This window comes from Neovison vison, chromosome 4 (genome assembly GCF_020171115.1).
Source record: "Neovison vison isolate M4711 chromosome 4, ASM_NN_V1, whole genome shotgun sequence".
In the NCBI taxonomy this organism is placed as follows: Eukaryota; Metazoa; Chordata; class Mammalia; order Carnivora; family Mustelidae; genus Neogale; species Neogale vison.
Window position 1 is genome coordinate 182278791 of NC_058094.1, and position 22118 is coordinate 182300908.

The window sequence follows — 22118 nt, forward strand, 5'->3', positions numbered from 1 at the left end:
AATCCGTCTTTGAAAAACCAAGTACCAGATCTCATTAGGTTCAGTGTACTCACAGTCACCTAAATTAATTAAATTCAAGTCTATTAGCTTTGTTTCAGATCCATTCCATAATCTTGTCTCCCCCCTGTAAATCTCGAGAGGAAAAAAGTGTTCTGAATTCCTATATCTTAATATATTATAATCCCCCCCAAACAGTAATATTATGTAACTGGATGGTCTCTGCAGGGCAATACTTTATGATCTACATTCTCCAGGGGAAAGATCAGGGAACTATTATCAATAAATGCCATAAATCCCTGAGAAAGAAGTTAGGAATTTCAAATAAATCCACATAAAGTTTCTTTCCATTTATATTAACTCTTCAAGAATTTTAATGCTTATTGACTCTTAAACTGCCTATCTCTATTCCTACCAAGTAAAACATAAAACAATTTTTTTTTCCCAAGAAAATCAAATGCTATAATTTGTTTCTCTGGGAACACAGCAAATACAGAGAAATCTTGTAGACATTCAACTGAATGCTTTAGGTTTTTCTAGGACATTTGAGAGTCCAAAATTAGGTAAAACAATCTAATAGAGGGATGCCTCACTGGTTCAGTCAGTTAAGCACCCAACTCTTGATTTCGGCTCAGGTCATGATCTTGAAGTCTTGAGACTGAGCCCCATGTTGGGTTCTATGCTCAGTACAGAGTCTGCTTGTCTCTCTCCTCCTACCCTTCCCCCAGCTTGTGTGTGTCCTCCCTCTCTCAAATAAATAAATAAAATCCTTAAAAAAGAAAAAAAAAAGCCAGTAGAATGACCATAAACAAATATTAGATACCTAAAAAATTGGAAGGTTAAGGCAAAAGTTAAGTGAATTAGAAATCATATATTCACGGTCATGAATAATAGATTATTCAGTAATTTCCCAAGTGTTCAATATTTTTAGAAATGTCATTAGAACTATAATACAGTTATCTCAGCATTTTACTGGAACTCTAACAAGTGAAAACAACCAATCTAATGAAAATTTTTGTGGAATATACCCAATGGAAATAGCATCAATGTAGTTTATCATTTTTTTTAAAAAGTATTTTGATAAAATTTTTATTATAGGGGCACCTGGGTGGCTCAGTGGGTTAAGCTGCTGCCTTCGGCTCAGGTCATGATCCCAGGGTCCTGGGATCGAGCCCCGCGTCGGGCTCTCTGCTCAGCAGGGAGCCTGCTTCCTCCTATCTCTCTGCCTGCCTCTCTGCCTACTTGTGATCTCTCTCTGTCAAATAAATAAATAAAATCATAAAAAAATTTTTTTTATTATACACAAATTCATCTTAGAATTACCAGATAAGTTGTTTTAATACTATATTATAGGAATCATAGTAATTATAAAATCAAATATTTTTCCTTAATAAAGTTTAAAAGTAAAGCACCAATTTCAGTTCCATGGTGGATCAATTTTACTCAATAAAAAAAAACAATATTATTAAAGTATATTTTAAATAGCACACTGATATTGAAACGTATATAAAATTTCTTTTCTTTTTTCAGAATAAATTTGATCCTACAAAGGTAAACATTTTGCACATATAATATTCTATTATAGTATTTTGTATTTAATTTTTTGTACACATGTTGGTATTTCATGCATTTTAATTTTGTATAAAGATAGAGAATGCTTTCTGTTTTGTTCCTGTATCTTTCTAGATGATGTCCAGTATCCTGCAGACATTTCTGGCTGCCTAAAGGATATGCTGAGTACTTCGCTTTAGGAAACAGTCTATAAATGAGCTTCAGTTCCCAGAGCTATTACTGGCCCAGAACTCATTATTCCACAAGTAAAATTTAATTATATTTTACTTAACATTTGTACAAAGTTAGATGCCATTTTCTCTGTTTCTAGAGAATATATAATAGATACAAAGACAAAGAGTTGCCAAGACATTTTTTTCCTTATTCTAAAAAATTTTAAATACAAAAATTCACTAGTATACCTGGAAACTGAAACCAAACAAAAAGACTGTGTCCTAGCAAGGCAGAGAAACCTAAACTTAACTGGGGTATAAATATAAAATAAAATGGTTTTGTGCTACAGCAGGTACCTAGACGCTGAGTCTGACACTGATGCTGACTTTAAGATGCATGGTATAGGTTACAAAAGTCTGTGATGACATCTCAGTAACGCAAATCTGTGACTTTCCTGAGGTCATTAAGCCTTGTAGGGTATCAATTTCCTCTTCTAAAACATGAAAAACTTAGATCATCTCTAAGGCCCTCCTAAACATGAAAAGCTTAGATCATCTCTAAGGCCCTCCCAATCCTAGGATTCAATGAAACATAGCCACAGTCCCGTTTTTCTTGTACTTTCAGTAACAAATGGCCAAGGTCCAAGATGGATTCAGTTTTCAAAGATATCAAATGGGGAATCTGTGCACAACATATTTTTGGTAGAGCAACTGGTAACTTCCTTCAGATCTAGCAAAGAACTGTCTTCTGTCCTTTCAAAGGTTGATTCCTAGCTAGAATCTTGGCCTGAAAGATCTGTGAAAGAAATATACAAATGAAATATTTCTCATATCCTAATAATTCTCCCCTCCACATGGAAAATTTAGAATTTCAAATGTTTTATTGTTTTTTTACTGGCAAAAATTATTATGAATTCCATGGGTATATCAAACAACAATAACCTTTTAAGAAAATAATCACTATAGTAACTAAAAAGATTACTAGTGATGTTAGCTTAGAATACTCCTATCAGAGAGCTTATCTTCTCACTTCCCATTATTACTCTTTTCAGAAAGGACTGATCAATGACATGCTAGTACTGGTGATCTCTAAGGCTAATATAACATCTCCTTTAAAAAAAAAAAATTTGTTCATATCGTGCTTAGAGACAAAAATGGTCAGTTTCCTATTAGTGGGACCACAGAATTCCCAGGGGAATGAAGCCTTGCAGACAAGGCTGTAAAGACTGATACAGTGACTCATGTGATGAAACTGGGGGCAAAAGCAGAGGTTGCAACTCACAGGTTTACCATCTGTTGGTCTCTCCACCCCTTTGGAAAGTGGCAAGTCATTCTGAAAGCCATCAAGCAAAAACTGAATAACCATTAGGGTAATTTGAATTTGCCTTTATTAACTCTACTTCTTGAAATGGAAATTCCAACAGCCTCATGAGAGTTCTACCATGTCTTTAATAGGTCTTTCTGAAACCAAAGAAGAGAACAGTGATACACATGTAGGAAATGCTTCACGAATATGACCCAAAAGATACCTGAGGCTCTGTTGAGTCCAAGCAAAAGCTTCTATGTTATATCAAAAAAAACATAATCATATATAATTGTGGCTGCTATTAATTTTCTTGGTAATCTACCGAAATATGCAAAATTTAAATGGGATTCATAGAATAATTAAGGAAATAATTAAGAATCAGAATTCAGAAAAATATGAAATCAAGTGTGTGTTCATCAATATCCACTAAAATAATAGTCAAAAAGTCATAGATCAAAAGTATGTGGATTATATTATCCATAGAGTTATTATCTTTCCCATTCACTTACAACTGCTTCTTTACTTTGGAGTACAAATCAGAATTTGAACTACCTAAGTACATGTCCGAAGACTGCTTTTTTAGATAAATTTTTAATATAGGAGTGCTGTCCCTAGCTCATAAAATTAGGTGTAAAGAAAATCTCTTTAAGATTTCAGATTCTTTGGACTAATTTTTTAGACCACGAGACACATTTTTATAACATATTAAAATTATTTCTAATGGAATTAAAAAATGTTTTATCTAAAAATTCCAGAGTTACTGATTTATGGAAACCCTTATAAGGGTTTTTTTTCCTATTTATAAGGATGAAAGCATATCAATATATTGAATAAGACTGATGATTCACAGACCTGTACCCCTGAAACAAATAATACATTACATGTTAATTTAAAAAAAAAAAAAGGAATCAGTCATTTAAAAATAAGGCTCAATATGAGAAATTTCATGCTACAACAAAGACTACTATTTCATAGAGTATTTATATGGGCACACTTTATGCTTTTATAAATCCTATTTTTTTAATAATACATAATTAGATTTCACAGAAAGATTTTATTTCTTTTAAAATAGAGATGGTATTTCTCAGGATTGTTTCTTATTTTTTTATTTTTTAAGTAATCTCTACACCCAGCGTGGGGCTCAAATAAGATCAAGCATCTCATGCTCCAGGCACTGAGCCAGCCAGGCATTCCAAATGTTACAGAAGGATTTTAAATCAAATTTGATCTCCTATATAGAGTAACTTCTCAGCTACTCTGTGACTGCCTATATTGTTTTTGCTTGTTGGCTTGGTTTAGTTTGTTTTAGTGGCTTAAAACAAAGCAAATTTATTGTCTCATAACTCTGGAAGCCATAAGTCCAAAAAGCATCTCCCTCGGCTAAAATCAAGATGTCAGCAGGGATGTGTTCCTTCTAGAGGTTCTAAAAAAGAATATTTCCTTGTCTTTCAAGCACCCAGAGTCTGAGCTGTTTCACTGGCTATTGTCCCCCCCTTCTACCTTCAAAGCCAGCAATGGCTAGTTGAGTCTTTCTCACAATGCCCTCTCTGGTTCTTCTGTCTCCTTCTTAAGGGTTCTTGTGTGTACTTTGGGCCCACCTGGATAATCTCCTTATTTTAAGGTCTGCTGCCTGGCACCCTTATTCCATCTGCAAACTTAACTCCCGCTTGCCAGGTAACAACATATTTGCAGGCTCCAAAATAGGAATGTGGACTTCTTTGGGGGCAAAAATATTAAATTCAGGGGGGAAAAAACCACCTTTTATAAAGTCCGTGATATGCAAATACTTTGAGAAAAGTATTCAGCCTATTACCAAAGGCAAATGAGATACAAGCTTAAAATGGAAATACTTTTTACTTCAGTTAAAAATAAAATTGTAAATATATCACAATTTTCACAGATACTCTAAATAATATAAAACAATTTTCACAGATACTCTAAATAATATAAAACAATTGTGAACTGAATTTTAATTTAATGTTCATCTTTAATTTAATTTAATGTTCATCTTTAACACAAAAAGGTGCCCCCCAATCCGATTTTGCATCTTAGAATTGTGAGTAAAACCCTGGATCTTGGATTCACATTGCAGCTTGTTCACTAGGTCTGTGATGGAAACAAGTTACTTAATTTCATTAACTTTACTTTTCAAATCCTTGAATATAACTAATAATGAAGAATTATAATTCCTTATAACTATAATGCAGATTTAGTAGGGTAGTACTTAATTAAGAAATGTTAGTTCTTATTATTACTACGACAATTCAAATTTGCCAAGTCCAGTGTTCCATACACAAGAAAATAAAAATGCTGAAAAAATAAATGACTACAATAAAACTTGGAAGCCAAATATCTTTTAATAATGCAAATTCCTTTCCAGCTATAGATATTTGGCAAAAATAAAAAAAAAGTCTGATTCATGAAAAAAATATTTGATGGTACTGTACACAGTAAAGATTAGTAAAATGAAAAGGAACTCTCTTAATTCATTTATTAAATAAATATTTACTAGTTTATATTATGTGCCAGGCCCTTTTCTAAATATTACCTAAAGTAGAGAGCCACAAAAAATAAACTCAACCTATTGAAAATTTTTTTTCCTATTGAAAGCATTTAAAAAAAAGTCAAATAACTTGTGTATAAAATTTAATGAATAATAATAATTGATCTTCCTCCTTCCATACCTGTAGTACCTCTGTATGAAACACAACCTTTTCATATCCTTAGACTATAAGATCTAAGCATTCTTTTTTAAAAGCATCATAGTTTAAATAACAAATATATATATAAACAAAAATTAGTATGCTTCGATAAGGTAATAAAAACTGCAACAGCTAACATTTATTAAACCTTTACCACTAGTTAAACATGATACAAGTCATTATCTTATTTCCCTCTCACACAGCCCTAAGAGGTAAGCATTATTAGTAGCATATTACCAAAGGCAAAAAAAGGTCACACAGAGTAAGTGGTGGAACCAGAAGCCCCATATCTGTCCAACAAAGCCCATTCTTGAAATACTATGTACCATCATTGAAGAAATAAATGAATGCCTATCTATAGAAACTAAAAGACAACAATACTGAATTACAACTCTATGGCATTAATCATAATTATTTAAAATTAATTCCTTAACAGCAGAATGATATATTTAAAATATTTAATTTAAAATTTAAAATTCTAGGATTTCACTTTCTATAAGACTTTAGAGAAGTCAATTTTGCTTCCTAAACATGTCTTTTAAAAGACTTCCATTTTGGTTTAAACACACACACACACAAACATGCAACAAATTAATAAAGGGAAAACAGATATTTATGGAAGGAAAAGGAGGCTCTTTTTACATGAAGCTTCCTCTAGCAAATTACATAAAAATAAGAAATGAGTATAATTTAGACTGAAATATTTAGCTCCTTTCCATTCAGCTACATTTTATTTTCCCATAAGTTGTAGGGTAAATTTTTTTGCAACCTGTTTTATGTTGTGAGCTTTAAACTATAAATTTTTATGATTATTTTCAGAATATGAGAATTTTTCTAATTTGAAATAATCTAAGTCCATTTTTATTCATTTATTTTTCCTATTTTGTGTACAGAAAAGTAGAACCATTAATAATATAAGATCATATCTTAAGTGTGTGAAATAGGAGTATGCAGAGTTAGAATGTCTTCCAAATCACACAATATAATAAGGCATATGTTTTTGTTTTACCTTGAAGACAGAGAACACATATATAAATAACTGTCATTCTATTGCCATCTCCCAAAAGAATATTAGTGAGGAGTGGTTAAAATAAAAGATAAATATCTAGTAAGAAAACTATCAAATATGAAAGTATTCTGAACTAAGATTCTACTTATGACCCTATTCTGATTATTTGATTACCAAAATGGGTTTGATTACTAACCTAAATACATTCCCAAACATTCATCATGCTTTAGCATTTATTACCTATTTTTATTTAAGAAAAAACTCTATAATTTTTATTTAAATCAAAAAACCTTTGGCATTTCACCTCTTCTATCAAAGTGCTAGAGTATCCTCTTAAAACACATGGATATTCTCTATCTTTCCTTCCTTTCTCTCTCTCCCTCTCTCCTTTTCTCCCTCTCACACACAAAATTTATCTTCCTTCTGTCTGAAACAGGTCTTTGCACAGGTCTCTTTTTTCACTACAGGTATGAAATTAATAATTCTTATTTATTATTATTACTGTTCATTTAGTAATACACTGCTTCATTTCCCCCCCCAAAAAAAGCACCTTAGAGGTATATGTACAGATACATTTGGTATGGAAATTAAAACAAATAAGAGAAAATTGTGCATATATAGGGAGAAAGCAAATATCTGAATCTAAAAAATGTTAATGCAGGGCACCTGGGTGACTCAGTCATTAAGCATCCGCCTTTGTCTCAGGTCATGATCCCAGGGTCCTGGGATCGAGCCACTCATCAGGCTCCCTGATCATTGGGAAGCCCCTTCTCCCTCTTCCAATCCCCCTGCTTGTATTCGCTCTCTCACTGTCTCTCTCTCTGTCAAATAAATAAATAAAATCTTTAAAAAATAAAAACTTTTTTAAAAATGTTAATGCTAAGTTTCTGTTGAAAAATCTCCTGCTAACCTTATGGATTTTTCCCTTGTAAGTTAATGACTTAAGAAAATCTAAATGAAGGATGTAATAGGAATTATCTGTACTATTCTTGAAACTTTTCTATAAATGACATTATATCAAATTTTAAGAAATAAAAGTAATCAATCAAGGCAAAACTAGGAGTCAGGGTAGAACATAAAACAAGTTGGAACTACAAAGTTATTTATACTTAGCGGGAGTGGGCCAAAAATTCAGTTATAAGCTTTATGACAATCAACATGAAGGAAGAAATAATAAATTATGTAATTCATTACCCATAAGATAAATGCAGATCATTGCTCAGGGAGGAATATATAACAACTATTCCTGGTTCCTCGTACTGAAATGAAAACAAAATCTTTCCCATGTGTTCTCAATGTCCTCCATAACATTGTTACAGTAAGTAAAATAAAAATTTCACAGGGCTGCTCTGTATAACATCACTCATGTCAAGCCAACAGAACAATACCAAAGCAAAATTTACTAAAAGTAATTCTACAGAGCACAAAACCTGGTAGCCTAAGTATACAGCCCCAAACAGCTTTGTTCAACTCAAGGATAAGACCACAGATTACCTACAGGAACAGACACCTTGCACATTTTCAGACAATTCTTCCAAAATACTATTTGTCTTGGTCAAACTTGTGGTAAATATTAAATCCCAAGCAGAAAATATGATCCCTGCAAGAAACCAACACAGCTCTTTTATGTTACTGCTTCTGGGCCAATATCCCTTAACAATCACCCAAACTGGGGGTGATGTTGAGAGGCTCTTATTTATAAATTTATATATAAATTTATAAAGTATAATAGCTTTACAGGGACATATGTTTGGACCAAGATCAGCTTAACACAAAACAAATCAGCAATTGCTTATAAAATTTCTAACTCAGTGCCAGAATAATTCTAGCTTGCAAAAAGTTTAAACACATGCCTATTTCACATAAACAAAACATCCAAAGAACAACACAGTATTGAGAATGATAAAACACCCAAGTCTACTCTTCAGTATGAACTGGTAATAATATGTACACCTGGGTAACTGAAAGACCTAGAAAGCATTGTTATGTATGTAACAGAGTAAATTACTAAAGAACACATATTAAAACTTCAATATTAGAAGAGTTGATGTATGACTTTTTTTTTCCTAGTGTCTGAAAATAAAAGCACATGGCATGCTAACCCTCTTTCTAATTCTTAGCTTCAGAGGGAAGTAACTGTTACAGCCACACATGAGACTGGCCAGGGAGACAAATACTCATGTGGCACCACCTACAATAATAGGCTAACATCATGTATTCCTAAACTTCTCTTTTTCACTAGACTTTGAGCAAGGGATCATAAGACGGTGCTTCTCAAACTTAAGTGTGCATCAACATCACCAAGGATACTTCTTTAAAAAGCTGAAGTACAATTTTGAAGTAAAACACCCACACTGCTCTTAGTGGTATGCATTTAAAACTTCATTTCATACTTGTTTTATAGGATTTTAAAAATGTGCTCTAAGATAATGGGGTTTTTTTAAGTGTGTGTGTTTAAGATTTTATTTATTTGCTAGAGAGAGACGGAGAGAGAGAAAGCACAACCAGGGGGAGCGGCACGTAGAGGGAGAAGCAGGCTCCCTGCTGAGCAAGGAGCCCGATGTGGGACTTGATCCCAGGACCCTGGGATCATAACTGAGCCGAAGGCAGACGCTCAACCAACTGAGCCACCTAGGTATCCCTAAGACAACGTTTAATGCAAAATCAAAAGAATGTCAGTAAGTCGATGAAAGACATTTCTGCAACCAGCACAACACTGAAAACAGAAGGGAAATGTCAGATACATGAATGACCATGAGGAGGGTGACTCTTATTTATAGAACATCTAGTTTCTGAGTCATTAAAATAATTTTATAAAAATCTAATACCTCTTTCAGCATAGCTGGCATGGTCCCCCACTGATGACAAGTAGAGGAAGAAGGAACTGACAAGGAAACTGAGAGAGAGGCAAGAAAGCAGGAAAGGGCCATCACAACCGGGAGCGAAGAGGTCATCCTCCTTTCTGCTCCTTATAACACTCCAATCTAGTCCTGAACTTTTTAACAGCCAACATAAGGTAAGAATTACAATAAAAAGGAGAAAAAGAAATTGGAACAGAACAAACAGTATGAAAAGTACCCATTTTGAGGCACATGATTTCAGCAGATTTTTCAAAAACGTATCCATGATATAAAAAAAATCACTGATATTTACCCTGAGTTACACATCATAAGGCAACCCAGGAATCTCCTCCCTGTGTACATTATCCCAGCCCCAAGCACACAGGGCTGACACAGCCCCACTGTCCTTGGTCTCCTTTCCTCCAATTAAGAGTCGTCATTACCAGAACAATTTCACCAGTGAAGCTGAAGTTTTTGACTCATTTAAAAGGGTGGCTCAGTGGGTTAAGCCGCTGCCTTCGGCTCAGGTCATGATCTCAGGGTTCTGGGATCGAGTCCCACATCAGGCTCTCTGCTCAGCAGGGAGCCCGCTTCCTCCTCTCTCTCTCTGCCTGCCTCTCTGCCTACTTGTGATCTCTGTCTGTCAAATAAATAAATAAAATCTTTAAAAAAAAAATGTCAAATTAAAACTCCGAAAAGGAACCTCATGGAATAAAATGTGTGCTAGCAACACGCAATAGCTGGTGCGACTTCAGGTAGAACAGACGGGCCCAACCACCCACAGCAGCAGCTTCAGGCAGGCGGGCTGTGGTCTCTCACTGCAATGACGCCGCCAGCAGTTACCTCACGGGCGTGTAGGGTCGTAAAACAGCCCGACTCTGGATCTACAGTCTGTTCACGAACATTTGAAACATACAATGACCTCTTAAAAACATGGGAAAAGACTTAAAATCCAAAAAATATAATCCCACTCCCAATTCCATATGAATAAATGCTATGAGACAACTTACTCAAAATCAATGTAGATATGGTAGGCTTTTAGGGGTAAGATATTCCATTACACATTTTCTACATATTCAGGCTGTAATTAAATCATGGATGAATAGACCATGATGTATATTCTCACCACAAAAATATTTCTACATACATAGTGTTACATCGATCTTCCCAATAATAAGATAATAGTTATTAACCAAATCACCGAATTCAATTAAGTTCTCTTCATCTGGATATCCTCAAGTCTCATGCAAGACTCAAAGTTATAATGTCTTTTTTTAATATCAAAATACATTAAATTAAAAAAATAATTCTTGGGGTACCTGGCTGGCTCAGTCAGTAGAGCATAAAACTCTTGATCTCAGTGTTGTGAGTTCAAGCTCCATGTTGGGCATAGAGTCTACTTAAAAAAAAAAAAAAAAAAAAAAAGAACTCTTATAAATTCCTCACAGGGCACCAGGGTGACTCAGTGGGTTGAGCCGCTGCCTTCGGGGCAGGTCATGATCTCAGGGTCCTGGGATCGAGTCCCACATCGGGCTCTCTGCTCAGCAGGAAGCCTGCTTCTCCCTCTCCCTCGGCCTACTCGTGATCTCTCTCTGTCAAATAAATAAATAAAATCTTAAAAAAAAATCCTCATAGGATGGAAAATTATGGAAATTTGACATTTGGCCCAGTGATCTCTCATCAACCATTAGAAATCAAGGGTGGTATTACAATTCCATACATGGATAAGAATTAGTACAATCATTAATTTGTCAGATGATGACTTTTTCAAGGGGTGACTAGCAAAAAATATTTGCATGGATGTCACAACAGACAATAAATTTCCACAAATCAATAAGAAAAAGATAAAGAGGGGTGCCTGCCTGGCTCAGTCTGCTGAGCGTCTGCCTTTGGCTCATGTCATGATCCTAGAGTCCTGGGACTGAGCTCCACCTCAGTGCTTCTCACTCTGCCTGTCACTCCCCCTGCTTGCGCACTCTCTCTCTGTGTCAAATAAATAAATAAAATCTTAAAAAAAAAAAAAGATAAAGGGTTTAACAGAAAAACTGGTGAAGAATGTGAACCAGGCGATTCATAAAGTACAAAAGCCAATAAACACAAGAAAAGATCATGTTTACTGAACTACTGTCTCTCTCCGAGCTCTCCTCACCTTTACTAGAATGTAAGTTTCGTGAACTCAGAGACTACGCTGTCCTGACCACTGTGTTTCCCCAGTGCCAAATTAGTGCCTGGACACATGGTAAGTGCTCATTAAATTTTGCTGAATGAATAAACTTCACTAAAAACTAAAGAGAACAAAGTAAAACAGAATACTGCTTCTTAACTCTATAAGACGTAAAAACTAAAAAGATTAATAACACCACACAGTGGAGAGGATGGAAGAGATGATATTCTCATGCATTCCTTTTGGGAACGTAACTTCCTACACTCCTGTGCTTGAGAATTGGACAGTATCCTAAGAATTCAACTCCCAAGAATCTATCCTACAAAAATCAAGCAGAGGTTCATTAACTGTGTATATGCCAAAATAGATTCTGAAACACAGTTTATGATTTTAAAAAAATGGAACATGTCCCACAGGAGAGACATTATGACACCATTTAAATAATGCTTATTATTTAAATATGCATGTGGAGATCTATGTGTATTCATGTGGAAAAGTATGGACTAAAGTAGAAAGATGATCATGATACTTAAAGTGAAAAACATATGGTATAAACTAATATGTATAGTGATAGCTCATTTTTAACTTTAAAAATATGATTGATATTCTGCTCACACACATTTGTACAAATCAGGAAAAAAAATGTCTGGAAGGGCATATCCAGAACAATTAATAGTTCTTACTTCTAGGGATTTTGTGGAGGGGGGGATGGAAGACAACAACACTTTATTTGCTACAAGCATGTATTACATTTATAAATTCACATATTAGAATTTTGTAAGTGAAAAAGAAAAAAAAAGAATGAGTATAGGTTATTAAGTAATTTAAACTAAATCAATTTATATTACTTAAATCACAGCTAGAAAAGTTTAACCACTAATCTAAAAGACTTAACCAATATGTGTCATTTTATGGTAAAATGATACAGCTTGAAAACAATCCTGTTAACTCAGAAGGTATTACACTTTGAGAATGTTCACATAAATGGCTATTTTTCAAATAGGTCAAGTCTTATGTATCTATACAAACCTTTATTCTACCTAGAATGTGCTATCCCTCACCTTTCTTCTCTATACCACGCCTGGCCAACCTCACTGCCTAGATAGATAGCTTTCAGTTCATCCTTGGAGATCTAACTCAACTCTGAAAAGCCTTCCTGTTGTGACATAACAAAACATTTGCAAGAAAACAGATTTATTGAAAAAGATTAAAGGAAGGGCCTCTGGGTGGCTCAGTGGGTTAAAGCCTCTGCCTTCAGCTCAGGTCATGATCCCAGGACCCTGGGATCAAGCCCCACATCGGGCTCTCTGCTCAGAAGGGAGCCTGCTTCCCCCTTTCTCTCTCTGCGTACTTGTGACACCTCTCTCTCTCTCTTCCTCTCTCTCTCTCTGTCAAATAAATAAAAAATATCTTTAAAAAAAAAAGATTACAGAAAGATACATTCTCTGATATTAGATCACTTTAATTCTTATCACTGATTTTTTAGTGTTGTAAAAAAGCCACTTGAGTGAAACAAATGTCACTGACTGTTAATTACCCAGATATTTCTGTGTTTTCTAAAAATCTCAAATTGATTATAGAAATAAAACAAACCAAAGGCTTCAAGACAAACCCTGTTCTGGAGAAAATACTGATGGGTTTTCAGAAGTCCACATGTTCTAAGCATGTTCTTGGTTAGAAAACAAGCATTTATGATGAATTTAATTTTTTTTTCCAAAATGAAATAATCCAAGTTTTTGATATTACAAAAATAACACAATAATGTGGTTTTTGTTTCTGTTCAACTTCATTGCCTTCAAACTGATTTATGTAAAAATATGCACAAAAATAATTGTGCCAGGCCATAACTGGTATCCCCAATTCCACCTGGAAAATGAATTTTACAGCTCTCCTATAAACTTCTAAAATCCTGAAGTTTTAATAGATATGCTGACACAACCTTAACCATAACAGTTCTAGCAACTGCTGCTTTAATAAATCTGTCAGTTCTGTAATGCCTATGACAAATCCATTAATATGAATGATGTACATTTCACATAGCACACTGCACAGCAACTGCACACGTTATGTCATTTCCATTCTGAGTAGCAAATCAGTAATCAATATTTGTAAAAGCAGCAGCTAATCCTTTGTAAAATCACTGGTTCAGTGATTGAGGAGTTTGCTCAATCTACACAGTTAATCCCTCTTCATCTGCTGAGCCTTCTGTTTATCCCAAGTCCCTCACAGGGCTGCCCACGGCAGATTAATACATCTCCACATGTTAAACATGACCTGACAATTGACACAGGATATTGCTGACAGGATAAGCTCTACAAACACTGGCCTTTTCAAAAGGAAGCTTAAAATTAACATTCAGAAACCCAAAGTTTACAAATAGGCTCTCCAAGACCCCGTCCCAGCTCCCATCACCTGATTTATTGAGCTCACACTCCGCGGGAAATATATCCCTATTTTTGGTTAGAAAAGTCTTCTGGCTGATTCCAGAACATCTACTCATAAAGCATGCCACATGTTATTAATTTTTAAAGAAGGCAAATAGAAGTTCTCTGGCCAGGAAAAGAGGGTCTTAACGTACAGAAGCATTCAGAGAATGCTTATATATGAGATAGAAGTTCTCTGCTAATGGTATTTCAAAGTTCTACACTTGAAGACAATCTCAAGGGGAAAAAAAAAAAGCATTTTCATACTTATAGATTTGGATGGAAACAAAGATGCATTTTCATAGTGAAAACTGATTGACAATATTATAAGTAAAGTTTCTGCACTAGATGAATTGGACAAATATAACAAATTCCTCTTTAGGAATATATTACATTTTATTTAAAGACCAAACATAAATTTCCTTAACAAAGTAACTGCAATTCTGATAGTCCATGCATCCTTAATTGAGATGACTCGAAGGAAAAGAAAATGCAAATTTGTATCAAATTAAAAGTAAAAAATACAGAGAGAAAAATGATTTCCTAACCCAATATATTGAATGAAATTATGTTTTAAAGATAACATGAACAACTCCTTTACGCGTATAACATCTGGTTAGCTTGTGTCTAATAAGGTATACAAAACACGCTGTCGAGTCTTACACTTTTCATGCCTCTGGACGGGAAGCAGAGACCACAGAAAGTCTAAGAAAAAAACAGCAAGAGAAGATTGGGAAAGAAGGGTCTGACCAGAAGCCAAAAGCATACAGATTTTTGGGAGAGGAATGAATGAGTGGTGAGTAATAGTGAGCTATTTCAGAAAAGCCAAGAAAGAGAAGTACTAGAGATGGTTCACTGAACATAGAAGTTAGGAGGCTACAATCATCTTGCGGAGGTATTGGGGAAGAGGCAATGTGGACAGAAGCCAGTCGTCATTAAGGAATGAAACAGAAAAAGCAGAACCAAAAAAAGATCATTGGCTCTTAAAAAAACAAACAAAGCAAAACAAAACAAAACAACTAGCAGTGAGAGAAGAGAGGGAACCACAGCCAGGGAGTAGAGCATTTCCAGTTTATTTTCGAATTCCATATGTGCACCAATAGTCCCTTTCCATACCAAATTCCACTTTAATGCAACAACTAGTCTTCAAAATACTAAAAGCCAATACTGCAATTTTTAAAATTGGATCGTTTTAAACCATACTTAATAGTAATACATTCATATCTAATGTTAAAAAGTGAATTTAATAGGTTAAAAATGATGACTAGCACTTGAAAATTTAGGGTGACATCTGTAATGTAATGCAAAAATGTCTAATGTAGTATATTGCGTATTTTTAAAATGCAATCTTAAAATCTAATAGCTTTTCAGATATTAAGCAAAATAATTTGCTAGTCAGTTGAATTTGCTGTAAGAAGAATTATACACATCACCAAATCTTACAAGACAACCAGTTCTAATTAGCCTTACTGAAAGAAACTCACTCTATGTAGAGTGAATAAAAAGACACCAATCCTAGTTCAATAACATAGGTGATCTGTCCATGTTGAACATATGGCATGTTAGATAAGTAAAGATGTTTGCCAACAGTTAAGAAAAATAAATTTCAAATTCTTTTGACTATAAAAATTACTTAGAGGCTGCAGTAACCAAGGCTATTACACACCATCTTGAAATAGTGATACTTCTCTAGTACATTTAAATTATGATACTATAAAGTTCAATTTATATGTAACTTTGAAAAACACATCTATTGTACAAACTATTTATTCACTGGATTCTTTCAGGCTTACTATTAGTTGTCTTTGAACCTCTTAATGACAGGCCTTAAGGCTATGGACATAGCATTATTTTAGTGTCCCCTCTCATGCAAACACATACATAAAATGTGTGTGAAGTGCACGCACTTACACAATGCCACCCAATAAATCCTAGAAAAAATAACATTTGACTTACTTCTAAAATCACAGCGATGTTTATAAACAGCTTATATTTTTAAATATACAAAAATAATTTCTAAGAAACAATAAAAAACTTTAAAATGAAGGCAAATCAATGTTTCAAAGGAAAGCAATTTATCAAGTTTTTCAAAAGCTTTTCATATTCTTACTTAAGACACCCACGTAACCAAAATCATAAATTTTTAAGTCAATTTGCCAATGTTAACATGCATAGCCAGGGAACAAAATAATACCCATATAAGATCAAGCATGTAACACTAGCCTCCTTAACAATAAATTTTAACTGAACTAACTTGCTAGTAAGATTTAGTAAGGAGGTCTATATCCTATAGGATATAAGGAGGAAGGAGCATTGTGTGTCATTGACCAACTGAAGTTACATGTTCTAAAGAAGATCTTATCCCCAATATGAATAGACATTTTTTTCAAGGAAGACATACAAATAGCTAACTGACACATGAAACGATGCTCAACATCACTCATCATTGGGGAAATACAAATCAAAACTACAATGAGGTATCAATTCACACCAGTCAGAATGACTAAAAGTAAAAACACAGGAAACAACAGATGTTGGCGAGGATGCAGGAGAAGGGGAAACCCTTAGACTGTTGGTGGGAATGCAAACTGGTACCGCCACTCTGGAAAACAACATGGACTTTCCTCAAAAAGTTTAAAATAGAGGTACCTTATGACCCAGCAATTGCATTACCACGTATTTACCCAAAGGATACAAAAATAATGATTTGAAGGGATCCATGCATCCTGATGCTTATAGCATTATCATCAATAATAGCCAAACTATGGAAACAGCCAAATGTTGATGACTGGATAGAGAGGATGTGGTACATATATACAATGGAATATTACTGAGCCATCAAAAAGAATGAAATCTTGCCATTTGCAATGATGTGGATGGAGCTAGAGAGGATTATGCTAAGCAAAATCAGTCAGTCAGAGAAAGAAAAATACCATATGATTTCTCTCATATGTGGAATTTAAGAAGCAAAACAAATAAATACGGAGTGGGTAAGGACGCAAATCAAGAAACAGACTCTTAACTATATAGAACAAACTGATGGTTACTGGAGGGGAGGTCAGTGGGGGATGGGTGAAATAGGGGATGGGGATTAAGGAGGGCAATTGTTATGATGAGTGTTGTATATAACTGATGAATCACTGAATTCTATACCTGTTCCTAATATTATTTTATATGTTAACTAACCTGGATTTAATAAAAACTTGAAAAAGAAAAGAAATGTTATCTTCAAATTTGAGACTTTAGGTTTCTATAAATATTTTCATTTATATTTTAATAAATACCAAATATTTACTTGCTAAAGTATCAATAAAGCCAGTTTTCTTGTGTTTTTAGTCACATTAATAAGACCAAAAGTATTAAGATTTTCCATATTAGGAAATCTTAAAAAAGGAAAATTAGTGTTTACACTGAAAGTGATCTAGCAATGTTACACATTTCTTTGTAGATTCAGACATAAAGAGATAAGTCTTAAACTTTTTATTCTAAAGAATTCTAAAAACACAAAGGCAAAAAAAATTTCTTTCAAAATTCATCACATTATTATGGTTCAACACACCATTTCAGAAAGCATATGATGTCAATTTTTCCCACACAATGATGTTAACTTTCACCACCTGCTTATGGTGGTATCTGCCAATTTCTCCCCTTTCACATTATTACTTTTCACTTTATGGTTAATATTTTATAAGGAGATTCTTTAAAAATATCCTATTCTTCCTCAAACTTTCACCCACTAAGTTTTAGCATCCATTGATGATTCTTATCTTAATTACTTCTATCATAATTGCAAATAGCAGTTTCCAAATTTTTTTTTCTAATCAATGAAGATGTCAAACACTCTTTATATGAAAAAGCAGAAAGCTAAAAAAACAACTATGATTTTGGAACTGAATTTTTAGGAAACAGAAATAGCTGATTCTTGCCCTGGTAAATTCTACAAACATGATGGGGGGGGTACATATGCGTGCACCTTCATGGAACTTGGTATAATGTCTCATAATGCATCTATCAAGAACAATTATGCAATAAAAATAGTAATAGCATAGTCATCTTTAAGGGAAGAAAAATAAAACACAGAAGTCAGAAGACTACTAGTGTCAGCCCCTAAACTTAATTATAGGAAACTACATAACTCCACCTTTCTAGGCTTTACTTGTAAAATCAGAGACATAGGCTAGTCTGTAAGCTTCCTTACAAGTAGTATTCTACATTCTGGTTATACTTAAATATGCTGATTTACACAATGATGTTTTCAAAAAATCACCTTTATCAAATACCTTTTATGCCTATCAGAAAAAAAAAATAACACTACAACTGGAGGAAAGTGTAATGACTGTTTAGGTAAGGCTTACCTAATAATACTGTGAGGGAAATAAAATCATAATTCCTCTCAGGAACCTTCTTGTTATGATCTAACACACAGCAGTCATTACTCTATTGTTCATGTTAGATAGTATAAATTTCTTCCAACACAGAAAAAGAAGGTATTGTTTCTGCAAAATAAGTGCTATAACTTGTTAATATGCCAACCTACCCCAGGTATAGCTGGTGATAATAAGGCTTTTAAATGATAATGAGTCTGGGACCTGAGGACTCAAACCAAAGGGTACACCCGCCTATTCTCATCGAAGAGCCTTGTTTCTAAGGCTCTTCTCCCAGACTCAACAAATAAAACAAATCTGAACTTTTCTTGCCCAAACTGGCCTTGATGTTTTAAAGGAGAGGAAGCCAACAAGCAGAGTTGAAGAATAAAACAGCACCAACATACATTTAATGATAAGGAGGTGATGCACTTGATACTGATGAAGTTTAAGTGACCTTGCAATCCCATTGCACAGGTACAATATCTAGGGGAGCCAGATATACATATGTACATTTTACATAGAATATATAAGAATATGCATGCTTATGTAAAAGTCATAGCATAAATATTTACTAAAATGGAGTAAGTAATGTAGCCAGCTTTGTCGATATTTGTGACTTAATATTTACTTTCTTCACCTATAAAATAGAAATTAATAAGCTGGTTATCAATAAATGTCCAAACCTGATAAAATACCACAGATTTAGTAAATTCTAATGCATCAGTAAGTACTGTATATAAAACAAAAGTTGATATTTTTACTTTTTTTATTTAAAATAATTTAAATGATCAAAATAAAAGCTGAAGCATTTTTATACTGGTCACTGTTTCAATATGTGGCAAAAAAGAAGACACTGGAAAAGCAGCAAAAAGAAAGTTATATTCAAACATGTACAGGTCTGGGCAGATGCATAAGGTACTTAAGGACGAGACCTTTTGAGTTTTACTCATCTTCTATTCCCATTCGACAGTGCCTGGAACATAATCATTTAATCAGTGCATGTTGAATAAGTAAGAGTTATTAAATAAAAATAGATAGTATAGGGATCATTCATTATACCAAAAGATTAGCTTTATTTTTATGTGAAACTACAGGAACAATGGTGGACCAGTAAATTATGCCTTCCAAAGGAAATAAAACTTTCAGTCAAGTCATTATGCACTGTGTATATATCAGAAAAACCAAAGCCTACTGATTTTTTTGCATGCAGCACTTTACAAAAGCACTTGGCAAACATTCAGCCAGCCAGAGGAAATTCCAAGTGAAACTCAATCTATGTGTGTGTTTGTTTTGTGGGAGTCAATTATTTTTATGGCATGTAATTTTAATTGGTGGCAGATATAAGATACTTTAAAGTTACACTCCATGTTCATTTAGTTATTCATAGAGCCTAGAATATTTAACCAATAGCCTTTTTAACAGTAACGGGAAATTGTGCATGTTTTTGATAATGCTGGATCCAGTACCAACACTTAGACTGTTCTACAGGCCTTCAAGTAGTTTTATTAGATAAATCCACTGCTGATCTTGATGACTCATTCTGTCATCTATAAAACATATATCCACGTGGGATGATGAAAACATTCTTCAGAAATATACCTGGTATGATTTGGAGTTTAGACATATTTTAAACTACCCCAAAACAAAGGGGACAATTCAGGTATGAATTATATAGGCCAACAAGTGGCAGCCATAAACCTCACCTCCTACCTCCTTACTATGACTGTTACTTACAGATTGGCTGAGGGCATCGAAGAACAGAATGAGATGCCATTTTACATTTTCCTCTTCCTATCTCCCCATAGAGGATATAAAGGTAAAGCCCTTCTTTTTTCCATTTCAGGCTATATGAACTGTGATTTATTGCCCTCCTGAGAATGAAGGCCAGATAATTTGTATTAAGTTAGCACTCTCCTTATGCACTTCTTGGCATGCTACAGGCTTTTCTCGGTTGGATTTACTCTGCATCTTCTAGCTAATACATTTCCAAAGGAGCATGAGCAAACACCAATTTAATACAGTGATTCTGCAACTGGAGAGCAGGAAGAAGTACTGGGCACCTTCCCAGAATTTCTCCCTTTTCCTTCTCCATCTAAACCTCGTAACTTCAATGATGATCTTCATTTCAGAAAAAAATATAATATTTTTCACACAGTCTCTATTCCATGTCAACAATGCATGATAGTCCTTATTCAATGAGCAGTAAGTATTTATTATGAACCTGGCTTAGGTCAAGAACAATGTTAGATCCTGGAGAGACAAAGACAAAGTCAACACAAGTTCTGCATTTAACAGGGTATGAAGGTATGAAGGTATGAACCTCGCAATGAACAACAGGGGATGAGACAATAAGTATAAGTGTTACATAGGGTTAATACAAAACCCAAATCAAATACAACTGCAACGGTAATACTGGGGTAAGGCCACTGTAAGGTACGACACGGGAAGTCTAGTGCCGTCGGGAAAAGAAGGGGTCTCTGTCTTCTCTCACCTTTCATTCATTTGTATCCTATGCTCTCACATTCCAAACTACTTGAAATTCCCAAAAGTTCTCTCTTACAAACCAGTTATTCAGGTCTCCAAACGTGGAATCTGGAATGCTCTCAGAGAGAACCAAAATGGTAGCTGGGACTTCTAGGAAGTCAAGAGTTGAAATCACTAATTGATTTCATATTTAGAGAAAAAGAAATTTTAAATGTTTAAGAGTATCCTGAATTTAGAGAAAAGAACAAATATCAAGTTTTTCAATTTGAATTTTTCAAGTTCAAATTTTAGCACACAATACAGCTTGTCTGGAGATGGTAGCCATTTGGCTCCTTCAACTTCAGAGGATGAAATTTAAATACTCTCCTAAACAGGCCAGAAAAAGAAGTGAGGTGGTCAATATACTCTTCTAAACACTTGAATATAACACAAAATAAAAATCTAAGCTATGCATTTTTCAGAGGTATTATAAGATATTTTGCTCTCCCCAAAAAAGATATTTTGCTCTCCAAAGAAACTAAATGATAACAGAAAAAAAGGGAAATAAAATGTGCTTCTGACAAAACTTGTTATAAATATTAAATGAGTACACTTCAAGAGTTTTTGAATATTTGACATTTCCTCAGATGTGCAGGATTTCTGAAGCTTTCACTTTAATCTTCTTTCATCATTCTTGCTATGCCTTTTGGCACAGATAACAGACTGATCAGTCCACACCCCCGGCCAGTGTATTCTTCTTCTTATCCACCGGGTAGCAGTGTGCTTCAGAAAAGGATCCCCAAGATGGGGATATAATGAGTGCCCAAAATGTCTGTAGAAAGATGCTGTTCCTTTTTTGCATGCAAACCGAAAAATACTAAATAATGAGGGTAACATACTGTTGCAGAAGTCCAGAGTGTGGTGTCGAGACTAACAAACAACAAAATACTTGTAGGAAGGAGTAATAAGAAAAAATGTCAAAGAGAAGCGTAGATGGTATTCTGAAATAAAAACAGGAAAACAGACTACACTCCTGGTAAAATACTACATGCTGTTTTACAATTCAGAATCTAGAAATGAACTGATTTGTATGCTCTTAAGCTAAAAATCCTAGAAATATATA

General features: G+C 34.3%; 1 protein-coding gene across 3 annotated transcripts in view; it reads right to left on the minus strand.

Annotated features, from left to right (window-relative positions):
• The window catches only part of SKAP2 (src kinase associated phosphoprotein 2), a 170067-nt gene that overhangs the window by 73446 nt on the left and 74503 nt on the right, over positions 1-22118 (minus strand). The window lies entirely within an intron of this gene.